Below are 13,014 nucleotides of genomic sequence, written 5' to 3'. Positions count from 1 at the left end.
TCCCCATTGCCCTGAAAAGGGCATTTGGATGGGCATTGCCCTTAAAAGGACAGTTAGCTCTTTTGCAGCCCAAACCCTAACCTAAAAATAAAAGCCACCCAATACACCCTTAAAAAAACCTAACACTAACCCCCAGCTGAAGATCGACTTACTGGGAGACGTCTTCATCCAAGCCAGGTGAAGTGGTCCTCCAGACGGGCAGAAGTCTTCATCCAAGCCAGGCAGAAGTGGTCCTCCAGACGGGCAGAAGTCTTCATCCAGACGACATCTTCTTTCTTCATCCATCCGCCGTGGAGCGGGTCCATCTTCAAGACATCTGACGCGGAACATCCTCTTCAAACGACGGCCTCTTCATAATGAATATCTCTTTAAGTGATGTCATCCAACATGGCGTCCCTTAGATTCCGATTGGCTGATAGAATTCAGCCAATCGGAATAAAGGTAGAAAAAATCCTATTGGCTGATGCAATCAGCCAATAGGATTGAAGTTCAATCCTATTGGCTGATCCAATCAGCCAATAGGATTGAACTTCGTCTCTCCCCGTTAATCCCTATGGGGAAATCGTGCACGAGCATGTTACACCAGCTCACCGCTGACTTAAGCAGCCCTGGTTTTGGAGTGAGATTTGGAGCAACATTTTGCTCTACGCTGACTTTTTGTCTTTTAACGCCGGGTTTGTAAAAACCTGTAATACCAGCGTTGCATGAAAGTGAGCGGTGAGAATAACGGGCAAGTTAGCACCGCACCCTTGTTACCGCAAAACTCGTAATCTATGCGAAAATTAACTAATGGTCTTCATCCATCGTGGGTAAGCAGCTCTTATCGTATTGACTGATTTTAATTTTTCAGCCAATTGGAATGCAAGGGCATCACCATATAAACGGGGTACCTTGCATTCAAGCTTCAGTGTGCGGCGGACGATCGCATGAAGAGGACCTCCACGTTAATGATGACTGCCGATGACAATTGCTCCTCATCCGATGACAGCTCCGACTCCACGCCTCCGACAAGAAGATAGAAGATGGACCTGCGATGGATGAAGACCTTTTGTTGTCTGGATAAAGATGGATCACCGGACTTCATCAATGGTGAGTACCTATTTTGGGGTTAGTGTTAGGGAGGTTTTTTATTTTTGGGGTGTGTTTTTTTTTTTAACAGATTATGGATTTTTTTTTTTATGTGCTTAAAAAGAGCTGAATGCCCTTTTAAGTGCAATGACCATACGAATGCCTTTATTGGAGCAATGGGTAAATTTTTTTTTAGAGGTTAATAAGTTTATTTAGTGTTGGCGATGTGGGGGGATGGTGGTTTAGAGGTTAATAAGTTTATTTAGTGTTGGCGATGTGGGGGGATGGCGGATTAGGGTTTATTAGACAAGTGGCTTATGTTAGGGTGTTTTTGGAAAACTTTCTTTTCTCTATAGACTTCAATGGAGAATGAGAAAATGCGGTAGTGATTTTGCAATTGCAGGTGCACACCAAGTCGGAACTTGGTTTATGGGCGGTATGCGACTTACCGCACCATACCACACGATAATATATAAATAAAGTTTTATGGTAATGTTGGTGCTATGGAAATACCGGTACAACCCTATTTTGGGCATTGTGTACACAACAGGTTTAACGCACAACTTGTAATCTGGATCATTATAAGGATGGCAATGCAACTGCATGAAGCAAGGTATTGCCTGATATGGGTTTGCAATATACCCTGGACACAATTAGACCACTTATAGTTGCTGTAAGAGTGAGGTACAAAAAACAAATACATTCTTTGTGAAACTCAAAGGTAAATCATAATCCCAGTGACAGATGTGCCAGTCCATACAAATAAAAGGTTGTCTATGAAACACTTAAATGACGAAATTAAAGAGATTTGTTGCCTCATAGATGTGGGACAGCACTATCCAACCTAAAATAAGTTATCATAAGAGGAGGCCAACTTCCCACATCTCTGGAGGTAAAAATCAACCTCAAATTGAAAAGAATTATGTGTGCCCGAAAAGGTTTGGAAAAATGACTGAAGTTGGTAAAAAAATAGCTGATAGTTCTAAGTCCTTTATCGTGAGGTATGGATGAATACATTGCAACTGCACTCACTGTCAACCAGCTAGATTGTTTAATCCAGGTTGTATAATCAATTACTGTTATTACATGCTTGGTATCTCATAAGTAGCTGGGTAAAAACAAGACTAGTGGTTGAAGTATTGTATAGAGTTATAATGATAAATGTTCAAGTAATGAGTCAGTCCCACTGACAATAGGGTGACCTTTAACCTCCACTAAGGTTTTGTGGGCTTTTGGGAAATAGTGAAAGATAAGCACCTTTGATGTTCTACATCGAAAAACAACAGTAATTTGCTCCAAAAATCCTTTTCCAACCCATTGTCTAATAAGTCTCTAAACTCTCTATCAAATCTAGCTGAGGGATCACATTTGAGTACCATATATGATGCTGGATCCCTCAATTGGCGTAGAGTCTCCTTGACATAATCAGCCCTATTTTAGACAACTACCGAGCCCCCTTTGGGATAGATTACGAGTGGAGCGCTAACTGTTGCATGCAATAACACAATTTATGCTTACCTGATAAATGTATTTCTCTTGTGGTGTATCCAGTCCACGGATCATCCATTACTTGTGGGATATTCTCATTCCCAGCTGGAAGTTGCAAGAGGACACCCACAGCAGAGCTGTTATATAGCTCCTCCCCTAACTGCCATATCCAGTCATTCGACCGAAAACAAGCCGAGAAAGGAGAAACCATAGGGTGCAGTGGTGACTGTAGTTTAAATTTAAAAATTACCTGCCTTAAAATGACAGGGCGGGCCGTGGACTGGAATCACCACAAGAGAAATAAATTTATCAGGTAAGCATAAATTGTGTTTTCTCTTGTAAGGTGTATCCAGTCCACGGGTCATCCATTACTTGTGGGATACCAATACCAAAGCTAAAGCACACGGATGAAAGGAGGGACAAGGCAGGTACTTAAACGAAAGGTACCACTGCCTGTAAACCTTTCTCCCAAAAATAGCCTCCGAAGAAGCAAAAGTATCAAATTTGTAGAATTTTGAAAAGGTATGAAGCGAAGAAAAAGTCTAGTAGAATGAGCTGTAATCCTTTCAGGAGGCTGCTGTCCAGCAGTCTCATAGGCTAAGCAGATTATGCTTCTTAGCCAAAAAGAAAGAGAGGTTGCCGAAGCCTTTTGACCTCTCCTCTGTCCAGAGTAGACAACAAACAAAGCAGATGTTTGACGGAAATCTTTAGTAGCTTGTAAGTAAAACTTTAAAGCACGAACCACGTCAAGATTGTGTAATAGACATTCCTTCTTTGAAGAAGGATTAGGACACAAGGATCGAACAACAATCTCTTGATTGATATTCTTGTTAGATACCACTTTAGCTAAAAACCCAGGTTTGGTACGTAGGACTACCTTATCCGTATGGAAAATCAGATAAGGAGAATCACATTGTAAGGCAGATAACTCGGAGACTCTACGAGCTGAGGAAATAGCTACCAAAAAAGAACTTTCCAAGATAAAAGTTTGATATCTATGGAATGAAGAGGTTCAAACGGAACTCCTTGAAGAACCTTAAGAACCAAATTTAAGCTCCATGGCGGAGCAACAGGTTTAAACACAGGCTTGATTCTAACTAAAGCCTGACAAAATGCCTGAACATCTGGAACATCTGCCAGACGCTTGTGCAAAAGAATAGACAGAGCAGAAATCTGTCCCTTTAAGGAACTAACTGACAATCCTTTTTCCAAACCTTCTTGGAGAAAGGATAATATCCTGGGAATCCTGACCTTACTCCATGAGTAACCCTTGGATTCACACCAATAAAGATATTTACGCCATATCTTATGATAAATTTTCCTGGTGACAGGCTTTCGTGCCTGTATTAAGGTATCAATGACTGACTCGGAGAAGCCAGGCTTTGATAAAATCAAGCGTTCAATCTCCATGCAGTCAGTCTCAGAGAAATTAGATTTGGATGGTGGAAAGGACCCTGAAGTAGAAGGTCCTGTCTCAGAGGCAGAGTCCATGGTGGAAAGGATGACATGTCCAGTAGATCTGCATACCAGGTCCTGCGTGGCCACGCAGGCGCTATCAAAATCACTGATGCTCTCTCCTGCTTGATCTTGGCAATCAGTCGAGGGAGCAGAGGAAACGGTGGAAACACATAAGCCAGGTTGAAAGACCAGGGCGCTGCTAGAGCATCTATCAGCGTCGCCTTGGGATCCCTGGACCTGGATCCGTAACAAGGAAGCTTGGTGTTCTGGCGAGACGCCATGAGATCCAGTTCTGGTTTGCCCCAACGTTGAATCAATTGTGCAAACACCTCCGGATGGAGTTCCCACTCCCCCGGATGAAAAGTCTGATGACTTAGAAAATCCGCCTCCCAGTTCTCTACACCTGGGATATGGATATCTGATAGGTGGCAAGAGTGAATCTCTGCCCAGCGAATTATCTTTGAGACTTCTAACATCGCTAGGGAACTCCTTGTTCCCCCTTGATGGTTGATGTAAGCCACAGTCGTGATGTTGTCCGACTGAAATCTGATGAACCTCATTGTCGCTAGCTGAGGCCAAGCCTGAAGAGCATTGAATATAACTCTCAGTTCCAGAATATTTATTGGAAGGAGTGTCTCCTCCTGAGTCCACGATCCCTGAGCCTCCAGGGAGTTCCAGACTGCACCCCAACCTAGAAGGCTGGCATCTGTTGTTACAATTATCCAATCTGGCCTGCGAAAGGTCATACCTTTGGACAGATGGACCCGAGATAGCAACCAGAGAAGAGAATCCCTGGTCTCTTGATCCAGATTTAGTAGAGGGGACAAATCTGTGTAATCCCCGATCCACTGACTGAGCATGCATAGTTGCAACGGTCTGAGATGTAAGCGTGCAAACGGCACTATGTCCATTGCCGCTACCATTAAACCGATTACTTCCATACACTGAGCCACCGAAGGGCGCGGAATGGAATGAAGAACACGGCAGGAATTTAGAAGCTTTGATAACCTGGACTCCGTCAGGTAAATTTTCATTTCTACAGAATCTATCAGAGTCCCTAGGAAGGAAACTCTTGTGAGTAGGGATAGAGAACTCTTTTCCTCGTTTACTTTCCACCCATGCAACCTCAGAAATGCCAGTACTACGTCCGTATGAGACTTGGCAATTTGGAAGTTTGACGCCTGTATCAGGATGTCGTCTAAATAAGGGGCCACTGCTATGCCCCGCGGCCTTAGGACCGCCAGAAGCGACCCTAGAACCTTCGTAAAGATTCTTGGGGCTGTAGCTAATCCAAAGGGAAGAGCTACAAATTGGTAATGCCTGTCTAGAAAGGCAAACCTGAGAAACCGATGATGATCTTTGTGTATCGGAATGTGAAGATAAGCATCCTTTAGATCCACTGTAGTCATATATTGACCCTCCTGGATCATAGGTAGGATGGTACGAATAGTTTCCATCTTGAATGATGGAACTCTGAGGAATTTGTTTAAGATCTTTAGATCCAAAATTGGTCTGAAGGTTCCCTCTTTTTTGGGAACCACAAACCGATTTGAGTAAAAACCCTGTCCCTGTTCCTCCTTTGGAACTGGATGGATCACTCCCATAACTAGGAGGTCTCGTACACAGTGTAAGAATGCCTCTCTCTTTATCTGGTTTGCAGATAATTGTGAAAGGTGAAATCTCCCTTTTGGGGGGGAAGCTTTGAAGTCCAGAAGATATCCTTGGGATATAATTTCCAACGCCCAGGGATCCTGGACATCTCTTGCCCATGCCTGGGCGAAGAGTGAAAGTCTGCCCCTACTAGATCCGTTACCGGATAGGGGGCCGTTCCTTCATGCTGTCTTAGAGGCAGCAGCAGGCTTTTTGGCCTGCTTACCTTTGTTCCAGGTCTGGTTTGGTCTCCAGACCGTCTTGGACTGAGCAAAAGTTCCCTCTTGTTTTGCATTAGAGGAAGTTGATGCCGCACCTGCCTTGAAGTTTCGAAAGGCACGAAAATTAGACTGATTGGCCCTTGATTTGGACCTGTCCTGAGGAAGGGCATGACCTTTCCTCCAGTGATATCAGCAATAATCTCCTTCAAACCAGGCCCAAATAGGGTCTGCCCCTTGAAGGGAATGTTAAGCAGCTTAGATTTTGAAGTCACGTCAGCTGACCATGAAGCCATAGCGCCCTGCGCGCCTTTATAGCAAAACCAGAATTCTTAGCCGTTAGTTATGTCAAATGAACAATGGCATCAGAAACAAAAGAATTGGCTAGCTTAAGTGCTCTAAGTTTGCCAAGTATGTCATCCAATGGAGTCGCTACCTGTAAAGCCTCTTCCAGAGACTCAAATCAGAACGCCGCAGCAGCAGTGACAGGAGCAATGCATGCAAGGGGCTGTAGGATAAAACCTTGTTGAATAAACATTTTCTTAAGGTAACCTTCTAATTTTTTATCCATTGGATCTGAAAAAGCACAACTGTCCTCGACAGGGATAGTAGTATGCTTTGCTAGAGTAGAAACTGCTCCCTCCACCTTAGGGACTGTCTGCCATAAGTCCCGTGTGGTGGCATCTATTGGAAACATTTTTCTAAAAATACTATCCCATTCCTTAGTAATAATTTCTGTAAACCTTTTAGGTATTGGAAAAACATCAGTACACACCGGCACTGCATAGTATTTATTCAGTCTACACAATTTCTCTGGCACTGCAATTGTATCACAGTCATTCAGAGCAGCTAAAACCTCCCTGAGCAATACGCGGAGGTGTTCAAGCTTAAATTTAAATGTAGAAATATCAGAATCAGGTATCTTTCCTGAGTCAGAAACATCACCCACAGACTGAAGCTCTCCTTCCTCAGCTTCTGCATATTGTGAGGCAGTATCAGACATGGTTCTTAAAGCGTCAGTATGCTCTGCATTTCGTCTAACCCCAGAGCTATCTTGCTTACCTCTAAATTCAGGTAGTCTGGCTAATACCGCTGACAGTGTATTATCCAGTTTCCTCTATGTCAGACAAGTTTGTACAGACTAGCAATGAGACTAGCAAGCTTGGAAAACACTTTAAATCAAGTTAACAAGCAAATATAAAAAACGGTACTGTGTCTTTAAGAGAAACACATTTTGTCAAAATTTGAAAAACAGTGAAAAAAGGCAGTAAATAAAACAAAATTTTTACAGTGGATGTAATAAGCTAACAGAGCATTGCACCCACTTTCAAATGGATGATTAACCCCTTAGTTCAAAAAACGGATCAAAAAAACGATATAGACGTTTTTTAACAGTCACAACAAACTACCACAGCTCTGCTGTGGCCCTACCTTCCCCAATAAACGACTTTGAGCCCTTTAGAGATGTCCTATAGCATTCAGGGGACTTCTGAGGAAAGCTGGATGCCTCAGTCTGTAATTTTAACTGCGCAGAAAAGCGCTAAAATAGGCCCCTCCCACTCATACTACAACAGTGGAAAGCCTCAGGAAACTGTTTCTAGGCAAAAATAAAGCCAGCCATGTGGAAAAAACTAGGCCTCAATAAAGTTTTATCACCAAAGCATATATAAAAACGATTAAACATGCCAGCAAACGTTTTATATTGCATTTTTATAAGGGTATTACCCCTGAGAGTAAGCATGATACCAGTTGCTATTAAATCACTGTATTCAGGCTTAACTTACATTAATCCGGTATCAGCAGCATTTTCTAGCATTTCCAATTCTAGAAAAAAATGTAACTGCACATACCTCATAGCAGAGTAAACTGCACGCCATTCTCCCACTGAAGTTACCTCTCTCCTCAGACATATGTGAGAACAGCAATGGATCTTAGTTACAAGTTACAACCTGCTAAGATCATAGAAAACTCAGGCAGATTCTTCTTCTATTTACTGCCTGAGATAAAATAGTACAACTCCGGTACCATTTAAAAATAACAAACTTTTGATTGAAGAAAAAAAACTAACTATATTTCCCCACTCTCTCTTACTACCTCCATGCTTGTTGAGTCTGAGTTGCAAGAGAATGACTGGATATGGCAGTTAGGGGAGGAGCTATATAACAGCTCTGCTGTGGGTGTCCTCTTGCAACTTCCTGTTGGGAATGAGAATATCCCACAAGTAATGTATGATCCGTGGACTGGATACACCTTACAAGAGAAATTTTATTTTTCCGGCTTTTTGCCTGCAGCAGAAATAGCACACTAAGTACAAGTTGAAAGTGATTGCAAACGCATAAGCACAATCGCAATTTATGCTCAATGAGTTAGCATGGCTTCAGAGCTCTGGTTAACTGTTATGCAAAACTAAGATTTGCACAAAACGCATCAAAATACACTTTAAATTACAGTTTCAATCATATTAACACTTTCTGATAAAAGTTCATTTAAAAAAAAATTGCATTAAAAAGTTATGAGCTTAAAAATATGAGGTCTCAGGTATTAGAAGAACCTTAGTGTGACAATTGGTTCAATATAACCAGAACACATGTTTCTTGAAAAGTAAATACTTGGTTATCAACAGGGGAATATACCTTACTCCTTGTCTCTCCTGCAGGTAAAGATCTCAAGTTGTGTGTATAAAAATGTTTACACAAGGTAATGTTCCTAATTTATCTATTAGCATCAATAATGGTCTGAAAGAGATTTAAATTAGATATTGGTGCAAAATTAACACCTAGTCGATGTGTACTGACTTGACATCTGTCTTGTGTAGGTCTCCGATCCCCCCCCCCCCCCATTGTGTTCAATCACTAGGGGAAAAACCTGATTCAGACTGACTTTATCTTGGTCCATCCTGTTACTGTTGGTAGAAGTTGTAGAAGGTGTTAATACTGTCAGTGCTGTTGCTAAGTATTTTGTTTTTATACTAATTACTGATTAACATTAACACTTGATTAACATTATAATCAGATCTATATCTAATATATTTGGAATGTTTGGTCTATAATCTAAGCAACAGTTTTTTTGTAACAACGCATAAAAATTTGCAAAGTCAGTCTCCTGACTAAATTCATTCATCATCAACTGTAATTAGCGTATCTCTTGTCGGATGTTAATTAACATTTTGTTCTTATAATCAAGTAATAAATACATTAGGCACTTGGAACATTCAGTAAAAACACTATTCCATAAAATTAATGAAGTCTTTATCATAAAAATCAAATGTGGTAAATTTAAAGATCCTGAGACCTCTGGGAACAATTTGGAGTTTAATATAACAATCTATTGTCCATATATCCCACTGTAATTTGACTGCCTTTTTAGAAGTTCCTCCATAGTCTCTAAAAGAGCACTTAGTGTTAAGTCTCTTTTGTCCTCAAAAAAACTTTTTTGCGGAGCACTGCGTGCTGTAGCAGTCATTAAAGAAAAGTATTGTTGTGAGTCATCCATTGCTGTTTTAAGGTGCATGTCTTGTTTGGGGGTTAATAAGAACTGGCACAACCAGAAATGCTAAAGTACAACTTACTAAAAAGTTCAAATGACCCTCTATGAAACAAAAATATGTATGTCAATTAGTCTTACTTAAATATATTTACTCCTGTAAGTGCATATACCGTGTAACAGGTGTGATGAAACATTCCAAACAAAGCACCGTGATATAGGCACTCATTCACCCTGATAAACTGACACCACATCCAGAGGCCCTCTGAATACATAGGGGCTTATGCTCTAAAGTTGTGCTTTGGGGTAATCTCATCTGGCTACTATTTTAGATATATTCACAAGGAGGACATTCCAACCTCACACTCCCTGCCGGAACACTGTATCCACGATGTACCCTCTACTGCAACCACTAGTCTTGCTTTTACCCAGCTACTTGCGAGATACCATACATGTACTAAAATATGTAGATAGTACAACCTGGACTGAACAATCTAGCTGGTTGACAGTGGATGCAGTTGCATTGTATTTGCCCATACCTGACAACAAGGGACTAAAAGCTATCAGCTATTTTTTGACCAACTACAGTCAATTTTCCAAACCTTTTCATGATTTTGTCCTGAAAGTCTCTAATTTTTTTACTCACACATACATTTTTACCTTCAGAGATGTGGGACAGATATCGGGGCCAAGTTTGCCTTCTCTTATGCCAACTTATTTTTAGGTTGGTGGGAGCTGTCCCACATATATAAGGCAACAAATTCCCTCAGACATTAAATTTCATTGTATAAGCATTTCATGGACTGGTACATCTGCAAAAGTTAAGGCCTTTGTGGAATATATGAATGACAATAACTGGGATTGTGATTTACCTTTGCATTTCACAAATAATATATTAATGGATCTTACACTTACAGTAACTGCTAATGGTCTAATTGTGCCCAGGGTATATCACAAACCCATGTCAGGCAATACCTTGCTGCATGCAGGAAGTTGCCATCCTCATCACGTTCCTTATGCAATTGCAAAAGGACAGTTTACAAGGCTGAGATGCAATTGTTCTAAATTAAGTGAATATCATCAAGTGGCAGATTGGTTGGCCATATGACTGAAAGAGAGAGGTTACAGTAGATCAGATGTCAACAGAGCTCGTATAGAGAAAGAAAAACTTAATAGAGAATCCCTCTTAAGTGACAATTTTTCCAACAAGAAGCAAACCACTTTCAGTGGAGTTACATTTGTAACTAGTTACAGTGCCCAGTATTATATTTGTAATGTACTTCATAAACCTTTTCCTCTTTTATTGACTGGTGATAAATTACAGGATGTGGTAAAAGATGTGCTTAGGTGCTCCTACAAAAGCTGTAAGACTACAGGCAATATGTTCAACTTAAACCTATTACTCAACTTATCTTGTTTATTGTATTACTTGCACTCAATGCAAGATGCAGTATGTAGGTCTCATCACCAGAGACATGCATTCAAGAATAAGAGATCTGCCATAAATGTGGGAACTGTGTCTACTACCATTGTTCAGCATTTTGTAAAATTTCATAAAAACAGGTGGATGCATTTAAATTGAGTGCCATAGAGAACGCTTTGATTTTGAAAAAATTGGGGGTAATAGACTCAAAGGGGTAGATTTATCATTCCCCAGGTGGACATGATTCGCTATAGCGAATCATGTCCACCCTGAATTGCTAAATGCCGACAGCGTATTCTTGTGAACTGCGTGTGCAATGCTGCCCCCTGCAGATTCGCGGCCAATCAGCGAGTTAAGGAACAGTGGTCTTAAGACCGCTGCTTCATAACTCCTGTTTCCAGCAAGCCTGAAGGCTTGCGAGGAAACAGCTGCATCAAGCTCCATTCGGAGCTTGATGAATTGGCCCCCAAATATTAGGTGAAAGTGAAATGTTCTGAACTTTCAAGATCCCCTGGTTTTGAACTCAGAATACTATCTTATTATAATTTGTGAATAATGTAATATAATTATCCTTGTATATTTAACTTTCCTCTTTCCTTTTCCTGTTTTCCTTTTACAGTTGTAAATTGAAACCTAGTTTATAATGTAAGTCAATGGGAAGCGAGGGAGTTAGGTTCCAGGCCCCTCTCAAAATTGACATAAGTAACACCTAATACATTATTTTTAAAGCTTTGAAATTCAGACTTTAAATGCTAAACAGCTTTATAAACCTAATAAAATAATAACACAACACAGAATATATAATTAAACTAAGTTAAATGAACAAAAAGATTTGCTAAACAGCATTATAAACCTAATAAAATAACCACACAACACAGACTTTACTTGCATTTCTGCAAACAGTTCTTTCTATGCATTCCAATCTGGACTGATTTATAGACAGGAAGATCTTGTTCCTTTGCAAGCTGCTCAGGTCTAGTTAAACTGATTAATTTCAACTTGCTTGGCTTGCATATCTTTGCTGCAACACAAGCGGACAGCTCCACCTACTGGCTATTTTAATCTATGCACTGCTTCTCAATGCTTTTCAATAGCAGTCACATGACTGAAAAAAAAGGTTGTTATTCTGAAATGGTGCAAATTGAACCGTTGTAAACCGAGGGCCACCTGTATATATGTGTATGTATATATATATAGAGTTAAAATCAGTTGCATTACACTAGACCTTGGATTAGTTGAACTGTATGTTTATTATATATACTTCAATTTTATACATAGGTGTGTGGTAAATGGCCTTGACATTCATGCAGGATCTTTATTAATTTGTTCTTTGTAACTTTGTAAATAGATAATTAATTTGCTTATTATGAGCTTCTTCACACACCATCTCAAGACATTACAGTGCTGTGAATGATATCTTATTAAGACGTTGTAGGGTGGATTTACATTTTTGTATTAGCCAATCATATATTTTTACCTTTTTTAAAGGCTCTGTAATGGAAATGATGACTAGGCTATGATTACGGACACTGGGTCGAAACACATAGGTCAATTATTTTCTCTATACAATTCCCATTTGTAAGTCATGCTGATTTACATATGTTTTAATTAATGCAAGAAAAAAGTTTGATTCATCTGTGGCAAGCGGCTTCTTTGAATCTTATGTTTCCTCAGAGTGGTTTGAGTGCATTCCATGGCAGTGGCGTCACTAGGGTTGGTGTCACCCGGTGCGGTAAGTTATGGTGTCACCCCCCCCCGAAAGCAGACACGCACAAAAACACAGGCAAACACACATACAAACACTCAGACACACTTAAAACATACTCAGATGCACACACAAACACTCGGAAACACACTCAGACACACACACAAAAACACATACACAAAAACACTTGGACACACACACACACACAAAAACTCAGACACACACATACAAAATATGTAAACTGCACTGCATTAATTATAAATCTCATGCCTAGAGCTGCCCCCTGCTCAGCAGAGCATCAAATGAAAGATAAACAGAGCACTCTAAAAAATAAATCACTAAAGAAAAGTTTTAGTTGCAAACTATGAAAATTCTGCTCTCTGACTCTGTTCCAAGCCTGTCAGTGCACAGCCCCGGGCCGCGTGCCTACCGCTTCTTATGGCCAATCACCTCTGCACTCTGCCCACCCCCAGACCCCCGTCCGCCCTCCTACCTGTTAAGTGTGCACTTAGTGTACCGTA

Source organism: Bombina bombina, chromosome 1 (assembly GCF_027579735.1).
Source record: "Bombina bombina isolate aBomBom1 chromosome 1, aBomBom1.pri, whole genome shotgun sequence".
In the NCBI taxonomy this organism is placed as follows: domain Eukaryota; kingdom Metazoa; phylum Chordata; class Amphibia; order Anura; family Bombinatoridae; genus Bombina; species Bombina bombina.
The sequence above is the reverse complement of the archived record's forward strand: the minus strand, read 5'-3'. Positions refer to the sequence as shown.